The sequence below is a fragment of the Danio rerio genome, chromosome 6 (assembly GCF_052040795.2).
Source record: "Danio rerio strain M-AB ecotype USA chromosome 6, GRCz13ab, whole genome shotgun sequence".
NCBI lineage: Eukaryota > Metazoa > Chordata > Actinopteri > Cypriniformes > Danionidae > Danio > Danio rerio.
In genome coordinates, this window is record NC_141026.1 from 12,726,480 (window position 1) to 12,743,148 (window position 16,669).

General features: G+C 40.5%; 1 protein-coding gene across 50 annotated transcripts in view; it reads left to right on the forward strand.

The window, feature by feature from the left end:
* The window catches only part of baz2ba (bromodomain adjacent to zinc finger domain, 2Ba), a 171,413-nt gene that overhangs the window by 645 nt on the left and 154,099 nt on the right, over window positions 1–16,669 (forward strand). The window lies entirely within an intron of this gene.

Consider the following 16,669-nt stretch of genomic DNA (forward strand, 5'->3'; position numbering starts at 1 on the left):
GTCTGTTTAATGTCCGTCTCTCAGATGATGGCATAAGCTAACAGCTCTTCATTGAGACAACATGATAAAAAAGCGTTTACTTTCTAATTTCTTTTGATGGAAATGCGTTAAAGCACGCAGTTTGGTGTGTTTTTTGGACGGGAAATCGCCTGCTTAGTCAGAGCGGGTCGCTGGTGTTGAGTTGGAGCTTCGCGTTGCTCTTATCTTTGTTGCTTCCTTAAAGAGCAGCAGCTGCCGCCTGGCCGAGTTGTTGAAATTTATCCCTTTGTGTATATTACAATATCCTCCATTTTTTCTGCCCTCTAAACAACAAGCCTCACGCCATCTTGGTTAATTTTAACTGGCGGATCCGTGTAGTCTCAGGACTCGACCTGCACATGTCGTTACAGGCAGAAAGTTTAGAAATGTCTTATGTGGTAGCGGTGACGTCATGTGAAGTTTAAGCAAAATGTGATGTTTTGCCAGGAAAGCGTCGAATTTGTTATCTTGCCTGACATTGCTGTAAAACTCTGTTTTTGGGTTAGTTTTGTTGTGGGAACCTTTCGGTGTGAATAAAAACAAACATTTGAGGCGGTCTCGAAAATTAAACGAGATGTTTGTACGATCCGCTGTTTACAGGTGGAATGAATGACATCAGCACGTCATGATGTCATTTAGTGAGATGAACTGTTTAATGTCTTTTCTTTGTTTTAAATAAAAATGGATATATATATATATATATATATATATATATATATATATATATATATATATATATATATATATATATATATTTACAATGCACTTTACAGTTGGGAAATTTCACAATTTCCATCAGGCTTGTGTTGTAATGATGAATCAGTAAAGTAAGGTTTCACATCAGCTTTTCACTCGAAAAAGAGAAAGACTATTTTGATCTTTTCTGAATTAGCAAATCAGACATATTTGAGCTCACAAGCTTAATAATTATAGTCTCCATGCACAGTCATTTCCTCACTTACAAGACTTCAAATGTTCTATACACGATTTTGCGTACTGTCTGTCTGTATGTTTTATGCATGCATTCACACAGAGGGAGTTTTTCTTTACAGTTGACCTCCTAATGTGTAAGAAGTAAGCAAATGAAGTTTTACCTCAGAACATTTGTCATGGTTTGAGAAGGAACGGCCACCTTCAATACAGGAGGAAAGTTTCTGTTTTGTAAGTCATGAACTTTTTACAATTAGTGGTCAGTGAGGCAAAGCCCACAGGCTGGCTAAATGGCTGGATTGTGTCTGTTTTCTATCAGTATGGGCTCTGTCTCATCTAGCCCAGTGCCCTAGTCATTATGCATGGATTGTTGTTTTTACAGAATGCCTCAGATGGAGAAGTCAGTGTTTCCACCTCCCATCTCTTTGTCTGACTATGTGCTGCTGCTAAAGCCATGAGAGCAGGGGAGCAGATGTTTAGCCAAACATCCTGACGTGATGCTTTTCTCTTGTGGGAATGCCGCCTCTTCCTCCCTGTTCCCGATGCATCGCCTTGACAGCTGCTTGATTTCATTGAACCGCTAAGAAGCCATTAGCGGTATCAGTGAATTGAAACGGAACAGTCTCACCCACTCTCTTCTTCCATTAGAAATGACTATTGTTGGATGCTTTTTTCTCCCTCTGCAGGAGTGTGTGCGTTTGTGCTTATTCAGAGCACAGTGAAGATCTCTTATATACTTGTGCTGTTTTTCTTAGCCTGAATTAGGGAGAGCAAATCTGTCAGGGCCTGTTTGTGCTGTTGGGGTTTGAAGGGATCTCACACTGTGCTCTCTCAAGCACACCCAGACCCCTGGATTTCTGTAGCTGCGAGGGGAAAAAAAAAAGAAGGAACTTTGCTCAGGGTTAGAGTGTCAGCCGCACGTTTCTGTCCAGGATGTTTGTTGTTTTCCTGACAGGATATGGGTTAGGCCTGTGAGGAGATGTTCGTATCTAGGAATTAGTTTAATTTGGGATCTTTAGACAGATCTTGTTTAAGCTCTGCTTGCATGCCTTTGTTGTTCTCACAACAACAACTAATGATTCTAGTGAAATGAGCTGATTATGAGAAATATGGGCTGTTGGAAATGGGTCTCGGGTGGAGAATCTGCCGAATCTAGTACAAGTTTAGCACAGGAAATTCTAAACGCACATGAGATTGGGTTTATAATCTCACCGGGCACTGATCGGTGCGGTTCATTTAAAGATGATTCGAATTTATTGGATGTTCCACTCACGCTGATACATATGAATGACTGGAGAGCAGTTATCGCGCACAGCCTTGCCTGCGTCTCGCAGTCTAAATGGCTCTATGGGGTTTCATTCTACATCTTATTGGATTAGACGATATTATAGTCAACTGCAGTGTATAACATTGTGCCTTTTACTTTAACAACTTAGTGTACTCTAATTATTCATGCCTTAGGTATGTTTGTTGAAGGAACATTTTTTCTTTTCTTTTTAAACCATTGCTGAAGCCATTTTAGATGATCTAAAACCTTATTTTTTGGCACACATTGGCAGGTGGCAAGGTGAATGAAAGTAGTAGAAGTAAAAACAGTTTTTCCCCTTGGCATCAATCTGGATAAGAGACACATTATTTGCTGCATGTTCAGCGAGAACTCATTGATTTTGCTTTTTAAACACCAATCATTCACTGCAGTCTTAATGGTGAAATTGATATTAATGAACTTCGGAAACCTCAGCCTAGAGTTTCTAGATTGTCATTTGATTTAAACCTCCCATAAAAGTCCAGGGCGGCGGAAAGTTCTCACCTAATCATAACACCTGTCATTTAAAGAGCTCGAACGCAAGCGCTTGCTTGATTATACAAGCTTTGGTGTCCCACATGTGTGGCCAGTAACTGCCAAATGAATCAGCCCCGAATACACTCAATGCTGGAAGGTCAGCGTTGAATTTGTTTTCGAGCAGGTTGCGTCCTTGCACTCATAACGACTTGGCAAATCACCTTGTAAATACTGACAGATACTCTTCCCCGTGCTGCTTCGTGAGACGACAGTTGGCATGAAGCTAAACAGTATCATGGATAAGTGCATCTCTATCTTGCCTTACTTGGCTAATGATTTATTTTGTCGTTAGCAAACAGCTTTGATTGTAGAATTTCCTCTCACAGTTGGCTCTTACATAATAACGGGTTATATGGGTTGCAGTTTAGTGTGAACATTAGCGCTCGGGAGACAACTGTTTGTGTCAGCACAAGCACAAGTTGGTCGCGGCAGACTTGATAATTGTGTCGCAAACATGATCTTCTTTACCTTTAGCCTGCCGGTTCGTGGTAACGAGGCAGAAGAGCCAGAGATTCACATTTGTGCGGACAGTTAAATGAATGGGCTTTTCTACCAGCAGCTGAAGCGGGTCATACCAAACCGACTCTGTTTTCAGATAAACACAGAGAGGACACAGGGGCCGAATTTCAGAGGCAGGCAATTAGCTGCTTTTTGGTTCAGCGTCCCTCGGGCCTCTGTTTATCATTCAATGTGAGAATATCCCTGATGAAACTCAAGGTTATTTTTGTTGGGCTGTCTGAGCGCTTGTTTTTCACAGACAAGGTGAAAGGGTTGATTTTTCCCTCAAGAAAGGCTTCATATTGAGGCTTGAGAAGGAAAAATCTCCTTTGCTGTAACTTCACAGTAAGGAATTAAGCTTCGGGAAGTGTATGCTCGGGATACGTGTGTATCTTTCCGTGTTCAGCTGTTAATCAACGAAGCCAATCTTGTGCTCGACACCTGAAGGTCGTCATTCTAAAACCTTTCTGTATGCCTGTTGTTCTGCTTTCCATCTACCTCCCCCCTCTTCTTTCTATCTCTGTCTCTCAGCTCCTCAATGAGGGTTTGAGTGCATTAGCGATTCCGGGCAGAGGAGTATTCTGGAGAGATGAGGGCTGTTTTTTCCACCCCGTGCTGCTTGAGTCTCCGGTGTTGTTTGCCCTCCAGGAGACTGTCATGTTGCCTGTGCCGTGGGTTGCCACTGCGGTGCTCCAGTCCCCCTGCTGAGATAATGGAGCCCGTGTTTGAAATGCCAGTAGTTTGGCCTATTTGTTCTAGTGCTTATCGCTATATTTGCATCCCTAGTTGAAATAGCCAAGATTTCAGGAATGGCAGGAATGATGCTCCTCTTGTGGGAGAGGGCAGAAAGGGAGGCTGGGTGGGATTTGGCCAGAGCCCCGGGATGGATGGATCTATGGGAGAGACTCCTCTGCACTGCACTGTGACAGCTGACTGCAGGACATGCAGTATTTGACCCTCACACACACATACACACTCAAAGACATTCGGAGATTGTGCTCAAGCAGCCCCCTCTTATTTATTGATCTTGCTGCATTTAAAATCTGGTCACTGCCACCACAAAGCCTTTTCATTTTAGCTGTGCTGGCAAAGAGCACCTCGGCGCAGCAAGAATTTCTAAATTTTTAATTTGCGCAGAAAGGCCCACAAAATGACAGGGATGAGATGGAGACAGGAGAAGGATTGAAAATAGAATAATTTCAGCTGACACTATAATGTACTTTGGAAGGCGAGGACCTTTTTGTTTTTCCTAAAGTTGCTTGCTCTTACATTTTTTTAATGTATGCTTTGATTTGATCTCTTACGACATGAACGGTTATGTGCAGAATTACGGTTAATAGATCAGTTTAGCATAGGATACTAGCTATTTAACCCTGACATGACACTTCGAGTGATGTTTTTTTTTTTTTTTTTTAATAGTCTGACCTGTGTCAAACTAGGTCTTGAACAGTAAACAAACCTCTGCTGGATTAGCTGTGAGGTTTTATAAAAAGATCTCCAGATTGAGAGAGCTGGATTAAGGGTTCTAATCTGCACTCGCGTGAAGGTGCATCATGGTGTGCTCCTGGAGTCTACAGACGCGGGATTAGGCGCTTCAGCAGGCCTCATGCTCACCGACCCGCAACAAATGTGTGTGCGTGTGTGTTTTGAGGGGGGGCGTCTGTCTCAGTCTTTAGAAATTAGGCTGAGGCTGCTTTGTTTAAGGTCGAAGCAAACGGGTGATTCTTTGTTTAAATAATGCAATCAGTTAAAGAGATAAGGTTAAGGGCTGCAGGTTGGTTTGGTAGCGAAAGAGTGTTTGTGTCATCAGATTGTTCAGTGAAACAGACTCTGCGGTGTGGTTCTTTCACATGACGCTCAAAAGAAGGGGAAAAACACTACGTGTGCTCTCTCTTTCTCTCAGTTTCTATCTCTCTGCATTATCTCTGTTGGATGGGTAGAAAGCTGTGAAACCCGTCTGTAATATGAGCAGTCAGTAAACTTGGCAATAGCACATGAAGAAGCCTGATCCGGAGGCCATGAAGAGCCTCTTGTTGTGTCCTTCGAGTGTGTTAGTGTGTGTATGATTGCGTGGAAGTGCATTTTTGTATGTTTGTTCTGATGGCAGAGGATCATGTGGGCAAATTCTAGGGCGAAGGATGAAATGAATGCTAGAGTGAGCAGTGCATCCTTATTTGACCATGCTGTGTGTGTACCTCTGTAACCAAAAGCCTTGTTTTGTGCTCTTAGGGTTTTATTTGAGTGTGTCTTAGTGTGAGCACATGCATACGGGTGACTGTGCATCTGTGTGTGTTTGTGTGCGTGTGTAGATGGAAATATCCTTTGCTCCTGCAGGCTAGAATAAATCCTGTGTGAGAGCTCCCTGGTGTAATCCAAACACTGCCAGCTAATTTAAGCGTGCAGTAGGAGCAACAGCATCTTTCATGAAAACAATGCATTCAGTCTAGAGCTCATCTCCACTTCCTTCAGTCATGTATTCAGCCATCACCTTGACTTCAATGTTACGGCTCAATGCACAGGCCAACACAACTGATCAAAATGCCACCACACCCCAACAGACAAGCTTAAATTTACTGAACATCGCAAAAACATAGCTTAGCAAAACACCACACAACCTAATACTACAGCTCAACTCACTACCATAACCTTACATTACAGGCCCAACACACCACAAGATGATCTACAATATTTAGCCCATACTATAGACCACTACACAACCCAACACACCACAACACTACATCTAAACATGCAATTGAGCGCAATAGTATCAGTATGGGCAGTTCCTAACTGCATGCTTAACACTTTACCACAACTCAACACAGGTCTAAGCACCCAACAGACCAGCATGACCAAACACCACAGTTCAGCACACCACTAACTCCAGACTACATCTCAAAGTGATAGAGTAACACACCACCAGATGACCAAACACAATAGTTTAAAACACCAACAGAGCAACACAACCTACAGCTCTTGCCCAACATTACAACCCAAGATAATCCAACCCCTCAACTTGACATTCAATTGAACATTCCAACACAATGCTCAACACATTATCAGAATTTAACACAGCCAATAGACCTTCACATAACCCAACTAGCTCATTGCACCACTAGATAACCTAACGCTGAGCTCATCCCACCTAACACACAACCACCAGGTGAAAAATAACAACTTAACATGCCACTTGACTGAATATCCCAGCAACATGCTGAACACACAACCAGACAACTCAACACAATAGATCAATGTGACAGTTGACTGAACATCTGACATCTACAGACCACCTCACAGCTCCAACATTTTAAGTCAACCCTCCACAACACTACGTCTAAACACGCAACCAGAATAAGAGCTCAATATATCTATTGGCTTAACTTCCCAATAGCATGCTTAACACTCTACCACAACTCAACACTGGTATAAGCACACAACAGACTAGTATGACCGAACTCCACTAAGTCCAGCCTACATCTCAAAAGGATAAACCAACAAACCACCGGATGACCAAACATAAAAGCACAACACACCAACAGAGCAGCACAACCTACAGCTCTTGCCTAACATTACAACCCAACCCCCACCCAGATAATCCAACTTATCAACTTGACACTCAATTGAACATTCCAACACAATGCTTAACACATCATCATGATGCGTTCACACCAGACAAGGATGAGGCATCAAACGCGAGTGATTTACATGTTAAAGCAAAGGCACGAATAGACATCACGTGGTGCGTTTCGCACGAATGAGGCAGTGCGAATGTCGCAATTTGCGCAAACGAAGTGGTGTGAGTTGAGCGTTTCGTGCATTTGACGCAAATCACTTGAGTTGGAAAATCTGAACTTCAGCGGACATTTGTGCCACGTTTACCAATCAGGTGCTTGCTCTTGTAGAGGCGTGATTTTGAGGTAGTGCCATGTTGTTTATGTTCCCAGTGGAAATCCTTCTGCCGCGACCAACAACAGCTCATCAAACTGGGCTTGGCTCTGTCTGAAGCACCATTGAAAGCCTCCATTATTTATATACAGTTTCTGGAGGAGTTGATGAACTCACTGAGCTGGATGCACCTCTGAAAGGATCTAGTGGACTCAAACATGGCGCAGAACAAATATATGCTGTTTTTCAGCTTTCCTAAAGCACAAACACAGCTATTCAATAAAATCTGTGTAAGCCATTTAGCAACAAAGCTAGAGTCAAGGGCAGACAAAAGCCCCGCCCATGACCTGAATTTACATTTATTGTCAAGTGAATTTCCTGCACAAATAAAGCAAGTTACCCAAAATTGTTCATGTGTCAATTTAAGCCTGAATGTCGCGATTCATTCGCGCATGCCACATCTGGTGTGAACACAGCATCAGAATTCAACAATGCACAACCAACAGACCTTCTTTACATGGCCCAACTAGCTCATTGCACCACCAGATAGCCTAACACTGAGCTCAGCCCACCCAACACAATATCACCAGGTGGAAAAATAACAAAATGTCAGCCTAACTCACCACTTGACTGAACATCCCAGCAACATGCTCAACACACCACCACACAACTCAACACAGTAGACCAGTGTGACAGTTGACTGAACATCCCAACAACATGCTTAACAGAACATCAAAACTCAACGCTGCATCTTACTACCCAATAACTCAACACAACACTAACTCCAGACTACAACCGATGACCCACCATAACAGCTCAACCCCAAACTATTATAGCCCAAACTCTCTCCAGTTAATCCAACACCTCGGCATGACACTTGATTGAACATTATAACACGGTGCTTAACAACACACCATCAGAATTCAACACTGCACACTCAGCAGATCCTCACATGCTCACACCACCAGATAACAGAACACTGAGCTCAACACCAAACCCAGCACATCAACAGGTGACCCAGAATAACAGCTCAGCAGACCACTTGACTGAGTATCCATGCACTATGGCTCAAAAAACAGTGTAAAAGCCCAACTATACTTCATTTTCACAATATTCTCCATAGCATGCACAAATACAGACATTGTGCGCTTAAAGATTTGTTCCATTTCAGACTCTGTGTTTTTTCTCTTAAAGATATGAGCAATAAAATGTCTTTGTACTTGTTTAAAGCAGAATACTGCATATTCTTCTTACACCTTGTGGACAATAAAGCACAGATGTGACCTGCACATGCATTGGACCTGTAAATGAAATGAAACTCTGTGCACATACCCTTTTGTATGTGATAAAACCATTTACCTTGAGCTTAACACTAAACACTACAAATATAAACCCAATGACACCTATGACAAACCACAAAAGCTCAACACACCACTTATGGCCAGTTTCCACTGAGTGTTACGGTTATTTACAGTATGATACCTTTTTATTTTTGTTTTTACTGTCAAAGGTATAGTGATACATATCATAGCACTTTATTAGCACCCTTTTGTAAGGGTACCTTGCATAATAGCATGGTACCAAGACTCACTAGCTAAACACGATTGCTAGACTCACTGCTAAACACGATTGCATTAATAGAAAACTATCAACAGCATATGCAACAAAAAAAACAGACTTCATTTACCAACTATTGTCTGTATCCTTAAAAAACACTATTCACCTATGGACATTGTGTGTAAGAAGTTTAATTAAGAATCTTCTAGGTTGCGACCGAAATTGTATACTTCTATACTATTGATCTTATTCTAAAGTGTGAAAGTGCGCATGTTTTTGCTATTGTTTTAGAACTTCTGATTCAGTCGCCTATCCGCTTGTTAAGGGTGACGTCCCGCGAAGCGGCTTCTGGGTCCAAGTACTATATCAAACTGTATGGGGAGACTCATCAAATGGTAATAATAAAGGTTTACAGAGTGATGTAATACTTTAGAAAATTACGATCGCAATATAAATGTCCATGCCGAATATTCGATGGTCAGAAAGTGATTAATCTTTTATAAATTGTCGAAATTTTGGTATTTGTGATGCAGCAAGTCCGGGATTAATATGTATACTATGATTTTATATAAAATTCACTTTATTGTGTGATATGACTAAAAATTGGCCATAAACAAACATTTTCTCAATTCAAATGAGCAGTGGCTTAAACCCGAAAACAGTAGTCCATACGTCACCGATACGTCATGACTTTACAAGCGGACGGAAGAAATGACTAGGAACAATAAATGGCAGAAAACGGTCAAACTGCTTGCTCTACAAACAAGTGTGTTCATGACTATACAGGCAAAGTAGAATATTATAATAAGAAAGTATCAGTTTGCAACATCAAGCAACATAATGAGCTGTTTTTAATGTCTAAAAATGAATGGAAGTGAATGAGACTGGAAGTCTCGAGCCAAAAAGATTCAAATAGCTGCACCCGCTCGTACGCACAGAATAAGGTCAGTATAGTACGCTAAAAACAGTATGCGAGCCGAGTAGTATATCAGAATTCATAGAATTTGAAAAACAGTATGCAAGAAGTACCCAGATGACCTACTACTTCCAGCAAGATTCTGAAGTGCGCATCCGATGCACGCTACACTATCCCATGATGCCCTGTAAGAGAATTCATGAATAGGAGTGAAGCGACACAACTGACATGGGTAGGACACGATAATGAAAAAATAGTGGATGTAGTACAACCGAGTTCCATTCATACTGCTCGCCTTCATACTGTATAGAACATACTTTTCTAACGGTCTAGTAGTAAATTTAAATTCAAATACAGTACATAATGAGTGGTAGGCGATTTCAAACGCAACTCTACCTGTATAATGATTTTGTGTGTACAATGTATTTTGTATCGGGGCTTGTCGTAGAGAGATTCTGCACACCGCATTTCAGATCAACACAGTTTAGCTATATTCTTTTATAAGGTTTTAGATGAACAATAAACACTCGTGGACAGGAATAAGTGATCAATTTTAGCAGTAGCAATAGCATCTTGAATTTGGCGGGATGTATCTAAGAGCGTAGTTGCGTAGTTGCCTTAACCGGGCCAAAGCATGCTTGTCCCCCCACCTGTCTCCCCCGAAAGCTAGCACTCACATTACATTCGGGCCTTGGCACGCTGCCGTCATCCATGATGCACTGATCAGTAAGTGCTTTCACTCAGCACAATGGGGATTTCTTTAGTTGTATCGTTTAAGTTGTTTGATATGCAGGGACACGCAGTCAGATATTTCGCCAAACTCTTTTGATGCTCATAAACAATCATAAAGTCCTCGTGCTGCAAGAATTAGGAGGTTTGCTGAAGGTGCAGCTGTCGTGTAGTGAGGGGTTTGTGTATTTAATAAACTACGACAGTTCATTAAACAGTAAGAATGATTAATATATCCATATGTAACAGTCCCTCAAAAGTCACGTCTCGCTTTCAGTTTCGGGCTTAGGCACGTTTTGCACTCACACACAAGCGTACCGCGCCAAAGCCCAAGTGAACTGCGCTCTGGCATACCTCTCCCAACCGGGCTAGGGTGGGCCAAGGGAACCGTGCCTGAACCTGATTTAGAGCACTCACACTTTTCAAACGATCCGGGAAATGGGCCTGGGCACGGTTCAGATTGCATAGAGTGAGTACGCCCCAATACTCATGCTGCCTCCTCATCCTGGAATACACTTTTATAATAAACAACAACAGTCCATTTGTCAATAAATGTGTTTTTATTATACTGTAATGTGTTATAGCTGAATAACTTAACTGTATTTTTATATTATCTTTACTTTTTATTTATTATTATTATTATTATTTTTTTTTTTTAAGTCGTGTGTTAAATAAGTCATCCTGCATTTTGCTAGGATGTAGCAAACCTAATTATTTGAGTGTTAATATTTTCAAAATATTAATTTTGCCACTGTTTTGGAGCACAGTAGATTATTGACCTCATGCTACATGCTCTAGCCATTGGAATCTTTTTGGCTCGAGACTTCCAGTCTATTTCACTTTCATTAATTTTTAGGTTTTAAAAAATACTCGTTCTGCTGCTTGATGTTGCAAACTGATATTTTCCTAGTATATTATTCTGCTTTTTTTCCTATATAGTCATGCACACACATGTTTGCAGAGCAAGTAGTTGGATCGTTTTCTGCTGTTTATTATTCCAAGGAATTTCTCTCATAGGTGACTGAATCGGAAGTTCTAAAGCAATCACCAAAACGAGTGGACTTCCGCATTGAAGAATAGGGTTAATGGATTACCTTAAAACTAAGATATTGATACTGACAGTTTCATTTTGATTTCATTGAGACTTTAATAACAAGTGTAAACAGGGTGACATAATAACAGTACAATGTAATTGGTTTCTTCACCACTTTACAGCCATCAGCCAACCGACTATCAACAACACCAATTATGCAGCAGTACATATCACGGTAATGCTCTTAATATATTGTAATATTTGTTCCAAACACATTTGATTCTGTTTTGTTTAAAAAAGAAAGGCATTTTTCCCTCATTCCTGCAGATTTGCTGGATTGATGTCAGGTTGATGGCGAGAGCATCCACGTTGGGTGTGTTGAGCTTAGGGATGATAGATGACTATCTGGTTGGTTTGTGTGTGTCAGTGTGTTTGTTCGTATGTGTGTGTATGTGTTTGAGAGGAAGGCGTGACAGCTGCATAGGCAGCAGGATTGACCTTCACGCAGAGAAATCTCAAGGCCTGTTTGATTACACGGTATTCTGCTGCTTTGCGTTCTTTAGCGCTTTACTTAATTCTCGAACAGCGTTTAATATGTAATCAGCTACTTTTGACTGCCAATGTTATTGTTCAGGACCCTCAATTAGAGTACATGTTGTTCAAATAATATGGTCACATCATGTAAAGTTGTTATCTTTGTTTATTGAAACAGTGGTATTATTCCAGTATTTGTATATATTTCGGCTGATACAAAGTGGCCTTAAAGAGTTTGCTACAATGATGTTTGAACACTTAAGATTACAGGCAGGGTTTCAATTTCTTTTTGTGGTTCATTTTTTTTTAAAAGTGTTTGATTTGGGGCGACACGGTGCCTCAGTGGTTATCACAACCAGATGGTCACTGGTTTAAGTCTCGGCTGGGTCAGTTGGCACTTCTGTTTGGAGTTTGCATGTTCTCCCAGTGTTGGTGTGAGTTTCCCCCGGGTGCTCCGATTTCTCCTACAGTCCAAAGACATGTGCTATAGGTGAACTGAACAAACTAAACTGGCTGAAGTGTATGTGTGTGAAGGTGAGATTGTGAGTTTCCCAGCACTGGGTTGCAGCTGAAAAGGCATCCACTGTGTAAAACAAATGCTGGATAAGTTGGCGGTTCATTCCGCTGTGGTGACCCCTGATGAATAAAGGGATTATTGTAGACTTATTCCGTACACAACAATGTTCCGGACAGGTTACCTTTTAACGCCAGTCTCTGAATAAATATTTCCGGGTCGTAGACGAACTATATATCTGTGTAATCTTTATTTCTCACTCTTTCACCTCCGAGCACAATAGAGACCCTCACACCATATGTTTCCGAGTAAATTCAGTAAGTTTGCTACGTCCCATTAATGCACTTGAAAATAGACAGTGGGCAAGCTAAAGGGGCGAGTGTCGTCGCTTGGGAAGGGAGACATTTGGAGCAACAACAATATGCATTTGCATTTAATTTATACAGTACAGGAAGTGAATATTATGTTCTCACAACAAATTGTTAAATAAATTATCTTTTGTTGAATAAATGCTTTGAAATGGAGATATTTAAACGTGAGTTGTGGGTGATGACCGCATGGCGCAACTCTCCCCCAGAGAGAGGCTGAGAGACATGCTGCAAACACTGTTTGGATAATCTTTGTGCAGTGATGATGTTTATATTCATAAGAGGTCAGTAAAGTTAGCGTTAATTAGCATGAATTTAATATTTTGAATTGTCATGCTGTAATAAAATAAACATGATATAAATATTAAATGATTGTAAAGTTCTTTCATTTTAAATTTTTATAAAAGAAATATTAAATATAACATAACTTCAAGTTGAACAATAATAGTATATTCTGACATTGGTTTTTAATAAGCCTTAAAGCAATGTCTGTTTTTTGCCGATGAATTGTAGTTATGCTCCCTGTACGGAACACTATTTTAATCGTGTACAGAACACCTGTAATACCTACTGTATCATCTCTTGTACACATGCGTAGGCCCATCTTTTCTTAAAACTACTGGTAGACATCAATCAAAATGCAATTGGTGTTCACCCAGAGAATGATCACACAAACATGCTAATCTGGATTTCAATGACGGAGGAGGGGTTGTTTGAGTACAATGAATAGCGAAAAGTTTACGGAACATGGTTAGTCTAAGAGTGCTTTCACATCTGTAGTTCACTACAGTTGGTCCGGACTAAGGGCAATAATTGATACATAGTTGCATTTTCTGCCGTCTTTGGGTCGTTTTCACATTACACTGCTGGCTTTGGTCCAAGCCAGTTGAAAAGAAGCAAAATGCAGTCATCTGACAAAATCCACATCTCTCATTGGCCAGATGTTGTTGAACATAGTTCCTAAACTGCTTATCGATTGGTCAGAATTCACATGCGGGAAAATGCCAACGAACTCCCGCAAGTAAACAAACCGGCAGACACAAAATGTCGCTTTTTACAATGGACGAACGACTGCGCTGACTGATTGTATGCCTGCTTTAGACAAAGTATACATTCCAGGAATGAAGCGCAGCCGTGGCTGGAAAACAGTGATTTAATGCATCGCACGTCACTTCAGGAAGAGGTGTAAATTAATTAAGCCAAACAGCGAAATATTAAATATTACCAACGATTCATCAGGTAATGTTTTTCCCTCTCTCTCTCTTTGTTGGTAAAGCGCTGTCAACAAATATTTTTCTCCATATCCCATAATGCACAGCTCATCGGCCTACAGCAGCTGGATTAGTCCAAAAGGTGCTGTACTTTTTGCGGTTGGGTCTGTTTTAGTTCGGATCATATTCTTAACCACAAACAAACCGCTCCAGGGTTCGTTTTGAAACTGTACCGAGACTACCTCCACAAGCAGGTGTCGATACACTTTTTTTGGTCTGCTTTTGGTGCGCACTCGAGTACGATTGCTGCATTCCTACCTGCCTAAACGAACCGCACCAAGAGGGAAAATGAACTCTAGTGTGATTTAACCAAACTAAATTAGGCAGGTGTGAAAGCAGGCAGCCTGTTAAGCTGAAGAATAAATCAAAGAATGATTAGTTTGTATACAACTAGGGTTGTAACGGTATGAATTTTTCACGGTATGATAATCGTCTAAAACAATACCACGGTTTGACGGTTTCGCGGTATACGGTATGTTACAAATGTTACAAAATAATAGAACAGTGAAGCAAATTTGACTTTTTCCAAATAATATATTTTTAGTTACTATAAACAACACCACTTACAATGAACAAATAAAAATAAGAAAATAATAAATAATGTGTCAAAGTCCAAATAAAGTCCAAATAAACATGGTGCAAATCCTCAGTAAAAAATAGATATAAATATTTACTATACTATAAATAGTTACATAACGAAACTAGATTCAATATGGAACATCCTTAGGTTTTATGTGCCAGCATGGATATGGTTGTCAATCGATATGGATTTGGATATGGTTGTCTGCAATGCAGACAAACAGCTGCACCTTCATTTGCGTCTTTTGAAAACAGCAAGAGCAGCAGTTCGTCTTTGCTGTGTCACTGTTTTGTCATGTTTCTGTGCTGCTGTGCATGCAAAAGTACTTAGTATGAGAATTATTTCATGCAAAACTTTTTTTTTGCGTTTTATTTAGCCGCGCATAAATGTATGCCTATCTCTCATTCCGTGTTGTTCAAAAAGCTTGGTCCACAAACAAAAGCGAAACCTATGCTTATTGGTTGTGATATAGCGAGTTTGAACCAATCTGGGCATGGAGGAGGGACAATGCATCAATGTATCATGTCTGATTTGTCCGGAGACACAGTGACGAGCGTTTCTTTGTTAAATCAGCGTTGTCAAATGTTGATGACGTAACCGCACTGATTTCGGAGCCTCTGAAAGTCCGCGAATGTTATGTGATACAGCACTGGAAAGCTGAGATTCTCTTCTTTATGCCAATCTTTGAATTGTATGAATCGGATCAGCGGATCCAAAGTTATTAAACATTTAAGAGCAATACTTATTTTTAGCCGCGGGCGGCTGTCTCGGTCTTTAAGGGTTAAAACCGTTGATATGCAATTGTTCATGGTATGATAATCGTGCACGTTCAAATCGTCGTAAACCGTCATACCGGTATATTGTTACAACCCTATATACAACTGCCATTAATTGAGTCAACAGGTGATCTTAAGCATAGAGTATTCTCTGTAAATTCAGATATTTTTTGAGCATCTAGATTTGATCTCCTCTTTTAAGTGTGTATGCAAAATTACTAAACAAATGGATATGAAACTTTCTTTAACATGCTGCCATTATGACTCAAGTGCAATATGATTCTTAACTCTCATTGAAACATTTTGAAACAATGTGCAAACACACGAGATTCCCTTGACTGACTTGTAACCACAGTTTTTAAGTGAGTGTTCTCAAAAGCTCTGCTAAGGCTTTGCATTTTGCATGCATTTTACACTGTTTCACTTAAAAGCTAAGCAAAAGTAAAGCCTCTGATCATTTTCCCATTAGTTTGTTTGTTTTCGTATCTGGGAGTGCCTAAAACATGTTTTCTGTTCCTGCCGTGCCTGGCGATCACTGCAGAGCTTCAGAAACTTTCCCACATGTTCTACCTTTGTTTAAAAAGCGCTCCATTTCATGTGGAGACACATGAGTGTGTTTTTTCTCCCTCTTTTGCTCACTCTTGTTCCTCCTTTTTGCTTCCATCTGGTCTTCATTTCCAGCAGACTTCAAAGGTGAAGGAAAGCGAGGATAGGAAATGGGTTGAATATTAATTTGCCCTTATTGTCACGAGTTGCACAGATGAACTTTTACCACAAATGTAAAGCTAAATTACCGCAGTGTTTAGCAATCTGTTCAAAGACGATTGCCGTGTCCTTGTGTGTAAGAGAGAGCGACTCTGTGTTTGTGTGTGTGTGTAGCACGGTTCTTCCATTAGCGTGTGAGTGATGACCTCCAGTGTGGGCAGTTTAAGTTATAGCCCACCCCCTCCTCTCTCGCTCAGATGGAGCTAATTGTCTGGTGGCCATTTTTGAGGAAGTGTTTCCAGGTATAAGTTGTTGTTTTTTTCTTAATTCTGGATGGCTGTGTCCTTTCTCCCTTTGTATTTATCTTTTTTTCATCTTTTGTTTTCTGGACACAGTCTCCCAAAGAGACCGTAATTGGTCTAATGATTAAGGAATAGGGCTGTGCTGCAATTTAGGGAAAATATCTAATTGCGATTTATTTATTTATTTATTTTTAATTAATTAATTGATTAATT